The sequence below is a fragment of the Apodemus sylvaticus genome, chromosome 2 (genome assembly GCF_947179515.1).
Source record: "Apodemus sylvaticus chromosome 2, mApoSyl1.1, whole genome shotgun sequence".
In the NCBI taxonomy this organism is placed as follows: domain Eukaryota; kingdom Metazoa; phylum Chordata; class Mammalia; order Rodentia; family Muridae; genus Apodemus; species Apodemus sylvaticus.
The window spans coordinates 155,262,944-155,275,020 of NC_067473.1; the positions used below are offsets into that span (position 1 = coordinate 155,262,944).

The 12,077-nt window shown below is 37.9% G+C and overlaps 1 pseudogene; it reads right to left on the bottom strand.

The window, feature by feature from the left end:
• Positions 1-5,006: 5,006 nt before the first annotated feature.
• Positions 5,007-5,117, bottom strand: LOC127679602 (uncharacterized; annotated as a pseudogene).
• Between the last annotated feature and the right edge of the window lie 6,960 nt (positions 5,118-12,077).

Below are 12,077 nucleotides of genomic sequence, written 5' to 3' on the forward strand. Positions count from 1 at the left end.
GAAAAATCTACCAAGAATAACTCTCAATTCTGAACAACTATGCTCCAAATGCTAAGGCCCCCACATTCATTAAAGAAACTTTACTAAAGTTCAAATCATATTGCACTTCACACAATAATTGTGGGGGTCTTTCAACACTCGACTTTCATCAATAGACAGATCAGGGAAATACAAACTGAACAGAGACACAGTGAAACAAACAGAGGTTATGGACCAAATAGATTTAACAGTTATCTATAGAACATTTCAATGTAAATGAAAATTTTATGCCTTTTTCTCAGCACCTCATGGCAACTTCTCCAAAATTGGCCATATAATTGGTCGCAATACAGACCTCAACAGATATGAGAAGATTGAAATAATTCCATGGCTCCTATCAGATAACTTTGAATGAATGCCGGTCTTCAATAGCCACAAAAATAACAGAAAGCCAGTATACATGGAAGCTGAACAATACTCTACTCAATGATAAATTGGTCAAGAAACAAATAAGGAAAGAAATCAAATACTTTATAGAATTTAATAAAAGTAAATGAACAACATACCCAAACTTAAGGGACATAATGAAAGCAGTGCTAAGAGGAAAACTCATAGCCCTGAGTGCCTCCAAAACGAAACTGGAAGAGCATACCCTGGCAGCTTAACAGCACATCTCTAAGCTCTAAAACAGAAAGTATATAACACAAGCAAAAGGAATAGATTGCAGGAAATCATCACACTCAGGGCTGAAATCAACCAAGTGTAAACAAAAAGAACTGTACAAAGAATCAAAAGAACCAGGAGTTGGTTCTTTGAGAAAATCAACAAGATAGTTAAAGCCTTAGCCAGACTAACAAGAGGGCATAGAGACAGTATCCAAATTAACAAAATCAGAAATGAAAAGGGAGATATAGCATCAGAAACGAGGAAATTTAAAAAAAATCATCAGATCCTGCTACAAAAGCCTATACTCAACACAACAACAAAATTTGTATTAAATGTACAATTTTTTAGAGAGATATCAAATACCAAAGCTAAAAATTCATCAGATAGACCATCTAAACTGTACCATAACTCCTAAAGAAATAGAAGCAGCCACTGGAAAACTCCCAAAAAACCAGGACAGGACCAGATGGTTTTAGTCAAGAATTCTATCAGACCTTCATAGAAGCCCTAACATCAATACTCTTCAAACTATTCCACAGTATAAAAACAGAAGGAATGTCCCGCGCTTCCGTCTCGCCAGCAAGAACGACGCGGCACACTCAGGATCCTTCTGCAGAAAGCTTTAATGCATCTTGAGAGGGAGAGCATAAGTTTACAGGGTGGAGACCCCAAGGGAGCGCGAACCCAAGTCTTATATAGGCAAGTCCTCCTGCCTTGGACGTGGCATACCCTGGTTGGCTGCGGTTCATCACCCCATATGACGCCACGAGGTAGGCAGAGACTCAGTGGTGGGAAATTCCGCTCGGGCATGCGCACTCGGCCTGTTTATGGCTCAGCAAGAACGGGATGTAGGCGCCATCTTATAATGGAGGTCATTGGAGCGTTCGGGCGGCTCCCGACAAAGGAACACTACCCAACCCATTCTATGAAGACACAAATATGCTGATACCAAACCCACACAGATCCAATAAGGAATGAGAACTTCAGTCCAATTTCCCTTATGAGTATTGATGCAAAAATACTCAATATAATTCTTGATAGCACTCAGAGCTATGGGTTTTTCTTTTAGAACTGCTTTCATTGTGTCTTAGTATGTTATGACTTCATTTTCATTAAATTCTAAAATGTCCTCAGTTACTTCCTTTATTTCTTTCCTGACCCAGTTATCAGTTAGTGGACAGTTGTTCAGCTTCTATATATATATATATATATATATATATATATATATATATATATGTATGGGGTGTCTGTTGTTATTGAAGACCAGCTTTCTCAATCATAATCTGATAGGATACATGGGAGTATTTCAATCTTCTTGTATTGCTTGAGAATTCTTTTGTGTCTGATTAAATGGTCAGTGTTTGAGAAGGTAATGTGAGGTACTGAGAAGGTATATTCTTTCATTTTATGGTGAAATGTTCTATAGATATCTGTTAAATCCATTTGATTCATAACTTCTGTAAGTTTTACTATGTCTCTGTTTAAATACTATTTCCATGACGGGCTGATTGGTGAGAGTAGGGTGTTTAGGTCTCCCACTATTATTGTGTAATTTCAGTGTGTGCTTTGAGCTTTTAATGACATTTCTTTTACAAATGTGGGTGTCCTTGCATTTGGGGCATAGATGTTCAGATTTGAGAGTTCATCTTGGTTGATTTTTCTTTTGGTTAGTGTAAAGTGTCCTCCCCCATCCTTTTTGATAACATCTAGTTGAATGTCAATTATATTTGATATTAGGATGGCTACTCCAGCTTGTTCCTTGAGACTATTTGCTTAGAAAATGTTTTCCCAGGCTTTTACTCTGAGATAGTGTCTGTCTTTGTCACAGAGGTATCCTTCCTGGATGCAACAAAATGTTGGGTCCTGTTTATGTATGCAGTCTGTTAGTTTATGTCTTTTTATTGGGGAAATTCAGTTCATTGATGTTAAGATATATTAAGGAATAGTAAAAAGGAAAAGTCCCAATACAAGGAGGGAAACTACACCAAAGAGAAAGCAAGAAATTAATTTTCCTACAAAAAAAAAAAAAAAGAAGAAGAAGAAGAAGAAGAAGACAGTGGCACAAACATAATTCCATCTCTAACCCAGAAATCAACCCACACACCTATGGTCACATGATATTTGACAAAGGAGGTAAAGCCATCCAGTTGAAAATAGACAGCATTTTCAACAAGTAGTGCTGGGTCTATTGGCAGTCAACATGTAGAATGCAAATTGATCCATTCTTATCTCCCTGTACAAAGCTCAAGTCCAAGTGGATCAAGAACTTCCACATAAAACCAAATACACTGAATCTAATAGAAGAGAAAGTGGGGAAGAACCTGGAGTACATGGGCACAGGGGAAAAATTCCTGAACAGAACACCAATGGCTTATGTTCTAAGAACAAGAATCAACAAATGGGACACCATAAAACTGCAAAGTTTCTGTGAGGCAAAGGGCACTGTCAATAGGACAAAATGGCAACCAATAGATTAGGAAAATATCTTTATGAATCCTACATTCAATAGAGGGCTAATATCCAATGTATACAAAGAACTCAAGAAGTTATACTCCAGAGAGTCAAATAACCCCATTAAAAATAGGGTACAGATCTAAACAGAGAATTCTCAACTGAGGAAACTCGAATGGCTGTGAAGCACCTAAAGAAATGTTCAACATCCTTAGTTACCAGGGAAATGCAAATCAAAAGAACCTAGACATTCCACCTCACAGCAGTCAGAATGTTTTAGACAAAAAACTCAGGAGAATGTAGTTGCTGGAGAAGATGTGGATGAAGTGGAACACTCCTCCATTGCTGGTGGGATTGAAAGTTGGTATGACCACTCTGGAATTCAGATTGGTGGCTCCTCAGGAAATTAGATGTAGTACTACCTGAGGACCCAGCTATATCATTCCTGGGCATATACACAGAAGATACTCCAACATGTGAAAAGGACACATGCTCCACTATGTTCATAGCTTCCTTATTTATAATAGCCAGAAGTTGGAAAGAACCTAGATGTCCCTCAACAGAGGAATAGATACAGTAAATGTGGTACATTTATACAATGGAGTACTAATCAGTTTTTAAAAACAATGAATTCATGAAATTCTTAGGCAAATGGATGGAATTGGACACTATCATCCTGAATGAGGTAACCCAATCACAAAAGAGCACACATTGTATGCATTCACTGATAAGTGGATATAAGCCCAAATCTTGGAATACCCTAGATATAACTCACAGACCACATGAAGTTCAAGAAGAAGGATGACCAAAGTGTGGAAACTTTGATCTTCTTTGGAAAGTGGATGAAAATACCCATGGCTCACAGCCAACCAATAGAATGAGCATAGGATCCCCAATGAAGGTGCTAGAGAAAGGACCTAAGGAGCTGAAGAGGTTTTCAGCTCCACAGGAGGAACAATAATATGTACCAACCAGTAGCACCAGAGCTCCCAGGGACTAAACTACCAACCAAAGATTACACATGGAGTCACCCATGGCTCCAGGTTCATATGTAGCAGAAGATGACCATTTCAGACATCAATGAGAGGAGAGCCATTGGTCCTGTGAAAGCTCCATTCCTGATTCCCCAGAATAGGCGAATGCAAGTCAGGAAACTGGGAGGGGGGTAAGCAGGGGGAGGCAGGATGGGATATGAGGTTTATGAAACGGTAAGATGGAAAGGGGATGTAATTTGAAATGTAAATAAGATGGAGAGAGAGAGAGAGAGAGAGAGAGAGAGAGAGAGAAAGCAATATGTCCCTAGGTAATTGTCCAGACCAGGGACATCTGTATTCTGTATGGCGTTTTTAACAGAATCCTGCTGCTGAAGACTACTACCACATGTAGCATCCAATAACATCACAGGCCAGGACCCAATCATAATGCTAAGTGGCAACACCTTGTTCCTGATTGCTGATTCTCACTACCCTAGAGTCTGCAGTTCTTGTCTCCACAGCCATTCTTTTCCTCTTTCTCTTCCATTTCTCTACAATCTAATTGCTCCTTTTTTTTTTTTTTGTGTGTGGTGCCCTTTGTCTCTGAGTGTCTGAGGTCATCTTAGGAGTAGACTCAGGAGCTGTTTCCTCCTTGTACTTTATGGTATCAGCCAAGCATTATCTCTGGCATGGCCTGCAGCCCCTCCCTTGGCCTGCATGGTGCCCACCTCATGGTCATCTCACTGTCCACAGGCTAGCTCATTGTCCAGGCCGGATGGCACCAGTTTGGCGGTCATCTTAGACTCCCTCCTCATCAGGACTGTGCCCTCAGTCCTAGAAAGGGTTCTTCTAGTCTCCGGCTTACTCCGTATTCTGGGAGTTATTTGTACCTCTGAAGCACTAGACTCTCAGTCTCTCAACCTTTTTTCTTCAGCGAGTGTTAGGCTACTAATCATAGGCCAGAACACTGAAGGTAGCCTTTGTCTGTCTCCTCTCTGCCACCTACTGATGCCAGTGTAACACACCAGCCATACTTCTAAGGGCATGCCTTGCTGTGTACTCTATGAATTTCAATTGCCATCATTTTCTTAGAGAAGTAATACATTGATAGATAAAAAGACAAGAAAATATATCCACCTCATACTATCACCATCTCTTTAAGGTACCTTTACTTTTACCTAATATGCTGTGGCAATTTTTCCCTCTTTACCCCATAGCCGTATTTATTGTGCCCTCAACAGAAGGCTTGACATTTCCAAGTATATATGACTGAATCTCTTTTTCTTCATAGTCTTACATCTACTGAGTATTGAAATCCATTATCCCTGAACTTCAATACTTATACTTTTCATAATCTGGAACAATATTTTTTGTCCTATGCCTTAAAATATTAATTTAGAAAAAGTATTTTGCAAGTGTGCAAGTTTACATTTACTGAAGTTCATGAGTTTAATTGAGTGATATAATCTCATTGTACTAAATAATTCTGAGAAAATATTCCTATCATCATCATGCATTTAGTACGTTTTTGTTCTGGGAATAGAACCTTTTATATATTAGGCATGTGCTCTAGACCCAGTTGTAACCACAGATCATGAAATTATCACCACAAAAATGTTTCATTACTAAATTCAATCAGGGCTCGCTATATAGCCTTTAAAATATATTCATTCTGAGTTCTATGGTCCACTGATTTTTCAGTGACTGCTAATAATTTGCTATTTGTTTCTCAGAACATTACATCTATTCTCCTATGGGAGTTGAACCAGTTTTATTTCCTGTGTATCATTTTTCTTCAAACCACTAATGTCTAGCTCCTTATGTCAAATGATATATTTTTCAAAATCTAAGGAGAGAATGAGCAGAAATGATAGCTAAGCACATTGACTTTGGATCTTGACCATGAAGAAATGACTATCCCTGAAAACAACCTGTGTTTACCACAAGGAATACCTGGTTTGAATTTGTCTTTAGAAGAGAGAGTAACAGTAGAGAATGTTTAATACTTGACAGCTATTTTTAGAATTTTTTTTTGTGACATATAAACTCACAGTTGAATATACAATTGTTTCCCTCCCTCCTTCCTTCTTTTGTTTTGTTTTGTTTTATTCTTTTTATTTTCTTTTCTTTCATTTTGAGACAAGGCCTCACTGTAAAATCTGTCTGGTCTGGACAGGAATGTGGTATATAGATAAGGCTGGTTGGTAACCCTCTTGAGCTCTAGAAATATGGGTATACAGTATGGTGCCTTGCTGTAGTTATTTTTCTAATTAAAGATGGGTCCCATGAAAGTGTCTTTCAGAGTGAATGAAGTCTGAGCTTAGTGAATAAAACTTCCCATTCTACTTCATTTGTCTTAAATATTCAAAATGTTAGGATTCTGTCTAAGTTCCTCCCCACAGTTACCTGTCAACAGCCAGGTATGCCCCTCCCCACTGTTACCTGGCAATAGCCAGGTAGGCCTGACCTACTATAAAAGGCGCTACTCAACCCCTTCTCTTGCTCTTACATCTCTTATTCTCTCACTCTCAGCTTCTCTCTTGCCCCCTCTTTGGCTGTCTTCCCCTCCCCCCTCTCTCCACATGGTCATGTCCAGCCTCTGCTTCTCTACTCTCTTCCTCTCTCTGCCTTTCTCTGCCTCTACTAGCCCCTTAACTCCCCTCCCCATGCCCTGAATAAACTCTATTCTATACTATACTGGTGTGTGTCTGGTCCCTCAGGGGGAAGGGATGCTTTGGCATGGGCCCACTGAGCCATCCCCTTTTGCCATACCACCTATAGAATATATTCTCTAGCCTCTTTCTCTTTTTATGATCACAACAGAAAGACTTCCATTTACCTGTGTCCTTTTTAAAAGACAATATGTGAAGAAAATAAATCTTTCTGTAAAACTTTCTGTAAAATGTCAGGAACCTCAGGTAACTTAAATATATGTAATAAACATTTATTGAAAATTAAGTGAAAAATTATTTTTTCTTTAATAGACTTCTAACCAAATTCCAATCAAGGAAGGATATTAAAGAAATCACCAAAGTGAGCATTTTTCATTTTAGGAAAAATTATTCACCTGAAATGTATTTTCTTCAGCATTATTTCTAAAACAATGATATATCCATCGAAATCAAAGAAACAAAATGAAATACCACAGTTCCCCAAACATAGATGTCAGTAAATGTTAGGAAGTTTTACTTTCCCTAGAACTTTCCCTAGAGTTTTAGTTCCTGTCAGAGGCCTGCTCTGGAAGTCTGGTTTTCTCTGAGGAGGTAGCTGAGGAGGAAAAAAATGTGTTGGGGTGAGGGACACTTGATCTTGTGAGATATTTAGGGCTGCTTTTTAATACAGAAACATGTACCAGTCTTAAGTCTAAGTTACTATGCAGTGGTAGCCAGCATGCCTTTCTCATGTCCTCTTAGGCCAGAAACTGTAGCCTCTGGCATTTAGCACCTCATAGTAAAACAGCTGGGGATTAAGGAAAGTTGCTTTTGTTCTTATCTTTGCAGGAACTTGGAGTTTATGATCGCCTAGTGAAAATCTCAGGAAGAAAAGTGATACTCTGAAAAGTGATTTTAATCTTTATTTCTAAGTACTTTTCAAAAAAATTTCTTTCCTCCAAAAGTTCTCTCTCCCAAAGCTCTTCTTTATTTCCAAGTTCCATTTTAATTTCTAAGTTCCCTTTTAATTTCTATGTTTCTTTTTATTTTCTAAGTTATTCTTCTCTGCTGTCCTTCTTATCTTGCTCTCTCCTCCTGCCTTAATGTAATAATGGCCTACAAGGTATGCATTCCTAGTTTTCCATTTTCCATACCATTTCTACAGGAATAGATCACAAGGTTTTCCCAACCATTACTTCTTCTTCTTCTTCTTCTTCTTCTTCTTCTTCTTCTTCTTCTTCTTCTTCTTCTTCTTCTTCTTCTTCTTCTTCTTCTTCTTCTTCTTCTTCTAAAAGTTCACTAAAAGTTCTAACATAAATTCAAATAATAAATTGGATTGCAAGTTATAACAAAGATTGTTTTCATATGTATCCATCAGAACTTAACATTCATTATGTGTCATTAGTACTACAAGTTCATTGTAGTACTAAATTCAAAATTTTTTGTGACAAAGTTATTATTGAAGTTTTGTACAGATAAGCCCATGTTATATTATGTCTTCTGTCCTTGCACTTATATTAAATCATTTGTTCTCTTTTCATGACCTTTGGTTTATTTTTTACAACCTCTTGGAATGTATTCTAAGTTGGAGATACCTGCTTTCTATCTCAGAATCAACTAACTGATGACAGTTGAAGACTGGCAGAATTCACACTGCAGTTTTAATATCAGAGATGACTTAATAACAGTCTTTTTATTTGGGACTTAATAATTGGTAGTATAATTTCAGGAATTCTTACAAAATCATCATTAAGAATTAAGAAATCAAGTATTTATCTATATAGAATAACTGCAAGAGAGTACATTTTCCTTCATCTTCAGAAATCTTCCCTAAAGGGCTAATCCTTAGTGATATATATGTCTCTGTGTATGTGTATGTATAATAACAGGAAAAGCATATTAATAGTAGGAATCTTTCTTTATATGTTGTTCCTTCAGTCTTCCTTAGAAGGGCAAATCCACTTTGACTTTACAGTCCATGGTGAAACCATCTCAGAAGGTTACCTGCTTGTTTTTAGCTTCTTCTAGATGTCTCCTGGAACCTTCCATAATAACAACTAAGAACTCTGAGGGATAATAGCACCAAGGATCATTGAGGTAGATAAGTCAACCAGGTCGTGAGAGCCACAGAGTGGATATCTCTAGGGAAGCAGAATTTGTCAGAAATGACAGGGTCCTGGTGCACATAAACTTCACAGAAGCATACACCAGCTCAAGCCAGATCAAGCCACACAAATCCCAACACGGATGGGGAACAGGATCACAAACTTTCACCCCTAGCTAGAAGCTATTGGCAGTTGTTGGCTGATGGTTAGAGTCAGGTGTTGGTTTGTTTATTTATTTGTTTCTTTGTTTTTTCAGATATGTAGCCCTTATAGGCTGCCCATGTTATGGTAGATGATCTGATATTGATATGCATACTAGCAGCATTATGAGAACTGAATGGGTTAAAAATAAAAAATGAAAAACAAGAGAAGTCTGGAGAAAAAATTTTGGAGGGAGAGAGAGGGGGAGTTGCAGAAATTAATGGTAGATTTGATCAACACACATCATATGCATGTGTGATATTTTCAAGTAAGAAAAAGTTTAATAAACAAAGAGAACAAAAAGAAAAACACTAAAAGCCCCAAAATGAACTTTTTCTTTATTTCATATATAATCAAATATAATTTTCATATTGTCTGATTTCCCCTCAACATCATTTCTTTATTTCTGATTCTCTCATATTGTTCGAGTCCACTCACTTTCAGAACATGATATGGATACAGCTTATCTGTATTTTTCTCTCAAGAAAAAAAAAGCCTTATTCATCTATTGTATTTCAATAATATGGCTCACTTAATAAAACCAGTGCCACGGTTGCCCAGTAAAGCCTGTAAAAGTGTTTTTACAGACAGAGGCGAAAAATGTCTCCTGGGAAGAGTAAAACATTCCATATAATCAGAAGCTGAAATATCTCATTTGGCAATTCTAAAAACTCTCTTTATTCTTTATGGCTGAGACATGGTATAACCAAGCAAATTTAGATATGTGAAAATCCATCTTGTAGCCAAAAATTCTGCATTGCTTTGCTCCAACCATTTATGTTATTATGGTGGAAAAGACATTCTAGAAATTCTAGTCATAAGTTCTCTTTTTGTTTTATAGTCATTGCCTTTCAGGGCAGGTTAATGCCAAACAGTAGGACAGACTAAGGAGAGTTACATCTGAAGAACCTTTTAATACTAATGGCTGTTGGGCCAGATAGTAAGAATTTACATTTGAGCTGGTACCTAGTTCCATAGCTACCTTCCCCCACAAGTTAATCCAGGGGCCTTGAGGGACTTATAGCACCACAGGCATGGCACAGAGAAGAATGCAACGGGCAGACTAGGCAGAAGGATTCTTGAAAGACAGTGCGAGCCAGACAGCTTCCCAAGCTCTACAATGCCACCATTTTTGCCAGGAGGCTATGCAGGGAAACCTCCTTTTTCAGCTCCTGGGGCAACGAGACATCAAGACTAAGATGAAGAAGCAGTTTAGCCGCATGTGCCCTGGACTTTGGATAAACACCCTGTATTGCCTGAGAAAGTTTAGCTAGCCTTTTACAGATGTATGTGATGCTTAATTTGAGATGTTAACTTGACTGGACATTGGGACATACCCAAAAAATACATTCAGATTTCAAACCACCTCTGTGGTCATATTAGTTTGTCATTTCCCACCAGAAATGTATCTTTCTGGACCAAAGAATCCTGGTTTTCCCGTGGCAGACTTTGGTCTGCAACAAACCAAAAACATTTTCTTCAAAATTCAACAAATGCTCTGTGCAAGATATACATCCCATATATACATCTGAAGAGTGATATGTAGAATAGAATAACCCAATATGCCTCCCTTCTAGATATGGATCAATGCATCAAGTGTCCTGTAGATCAGTATCCAAATAAGCAGATAAATCATTTTCTTTCTAAAATTACTGCATTTTTGTCCCATGAAGATACTCTGGGAGCTGTTTCATCCTCCCTGGACATTAGTTTCTCTGCCCTTTCAGCTATGATGTTAGGATTATTTATCCACTATCGAGACACAACTGTTGTCAGAGCAAATAACAGAAATCTTAGTTATCTTCTCCTTGTTTCTCTAATGCTCTGCTTCTTTTGCTCATTATTGTTTATTGACCAACCTAGAACAATCACTTGTGTCTTGATACAAATGATTTTTGGGGTTGTGTTTTCTGTTGCTCTTTTTGCTATCTTGGCAAAGAACTTCATTGTGGTTGTGGCCTTCAAAGCCATCAAATCAGGAAGCACCTTACAAATGTGGATGGTGACCTGACTCTCAAATGCTATAGTCTGCTGTGGTTCCATCATTCAAGTGTGTATCTGTGCAATCTGGCTAGGAACATATTCCCCTTTTCCTGATGTGTACATGCAGTCAGAGTTTGTGCAAATCATCCTCTGGAGTAATGAGAGATCCACCCTTGCCTTCTATTGTGTTCTGGGGTACTTGGGATTTCTGGCAAGTCTCATCTTGCTTATTGCTGTTCTAGCTAGAAGGCTATCTGACACCTTCAATGAGGCAAAAACAATCACATTCAGCATGCTGGTTTTCTGCAGTGTGTGGATTTCTTTTATAACTGCTTACCAGAGCTCCACAGGCAAAACGATGGTGGTTGTGAAATTTTTTCAATTCTGTCTTCCAGTGATGGCTTACTAGGATGTATGTTTCTGCCCAAATGCCATATGATTCTACTGAGGTCAGGTGGCCCTTTGAGAAAGAAGTTCTTTAAATGTTTTCCTCTTTAAGAAAAATGAGTTTGTTGTGATTTGTGTAAAATGAATTATGTTGGAATATTCAAAAAGGAGTGTGAAGTCAATGCATTTCACCACACAATGGCTTCTGCAATTTAATCACCTGTCCCTGCAATCCTTGGAGTCAACTCGATACAATGAAACTAGCCATCAAAGCTTATATAGTTGCCAAGTAGAGGGGACTTTAGGTGTGTCTACTGGATTTTTCTTTAAATCACAGTATTTTTTTCATTTTTTTTAAAAAGAAAGTAACAGGACAGAGAATTATTAACAAAATTAACCAATGTTTAAAATTGTGATTCTTCTCTGTTAGTCATACGGAGGCTGACTCCTTATTCAATACAAATTAATTTCAACGTAATCATGAGTTCTGTAACAGAAATTTCATAGTCTCTGTTTCTCTATTCTGAAGGGCCTGACAAAGAAGACAATTTTTCATGTAACGTTCTCATTCTTGGAATGATTTTGTCCTCTTCACTATGTTCAGGTAAAACAACAGGGATGAAAAATTAGGAGGAGTCACATGGGAAACACAGATAGGTTTACCCTGAGGATATCCTACA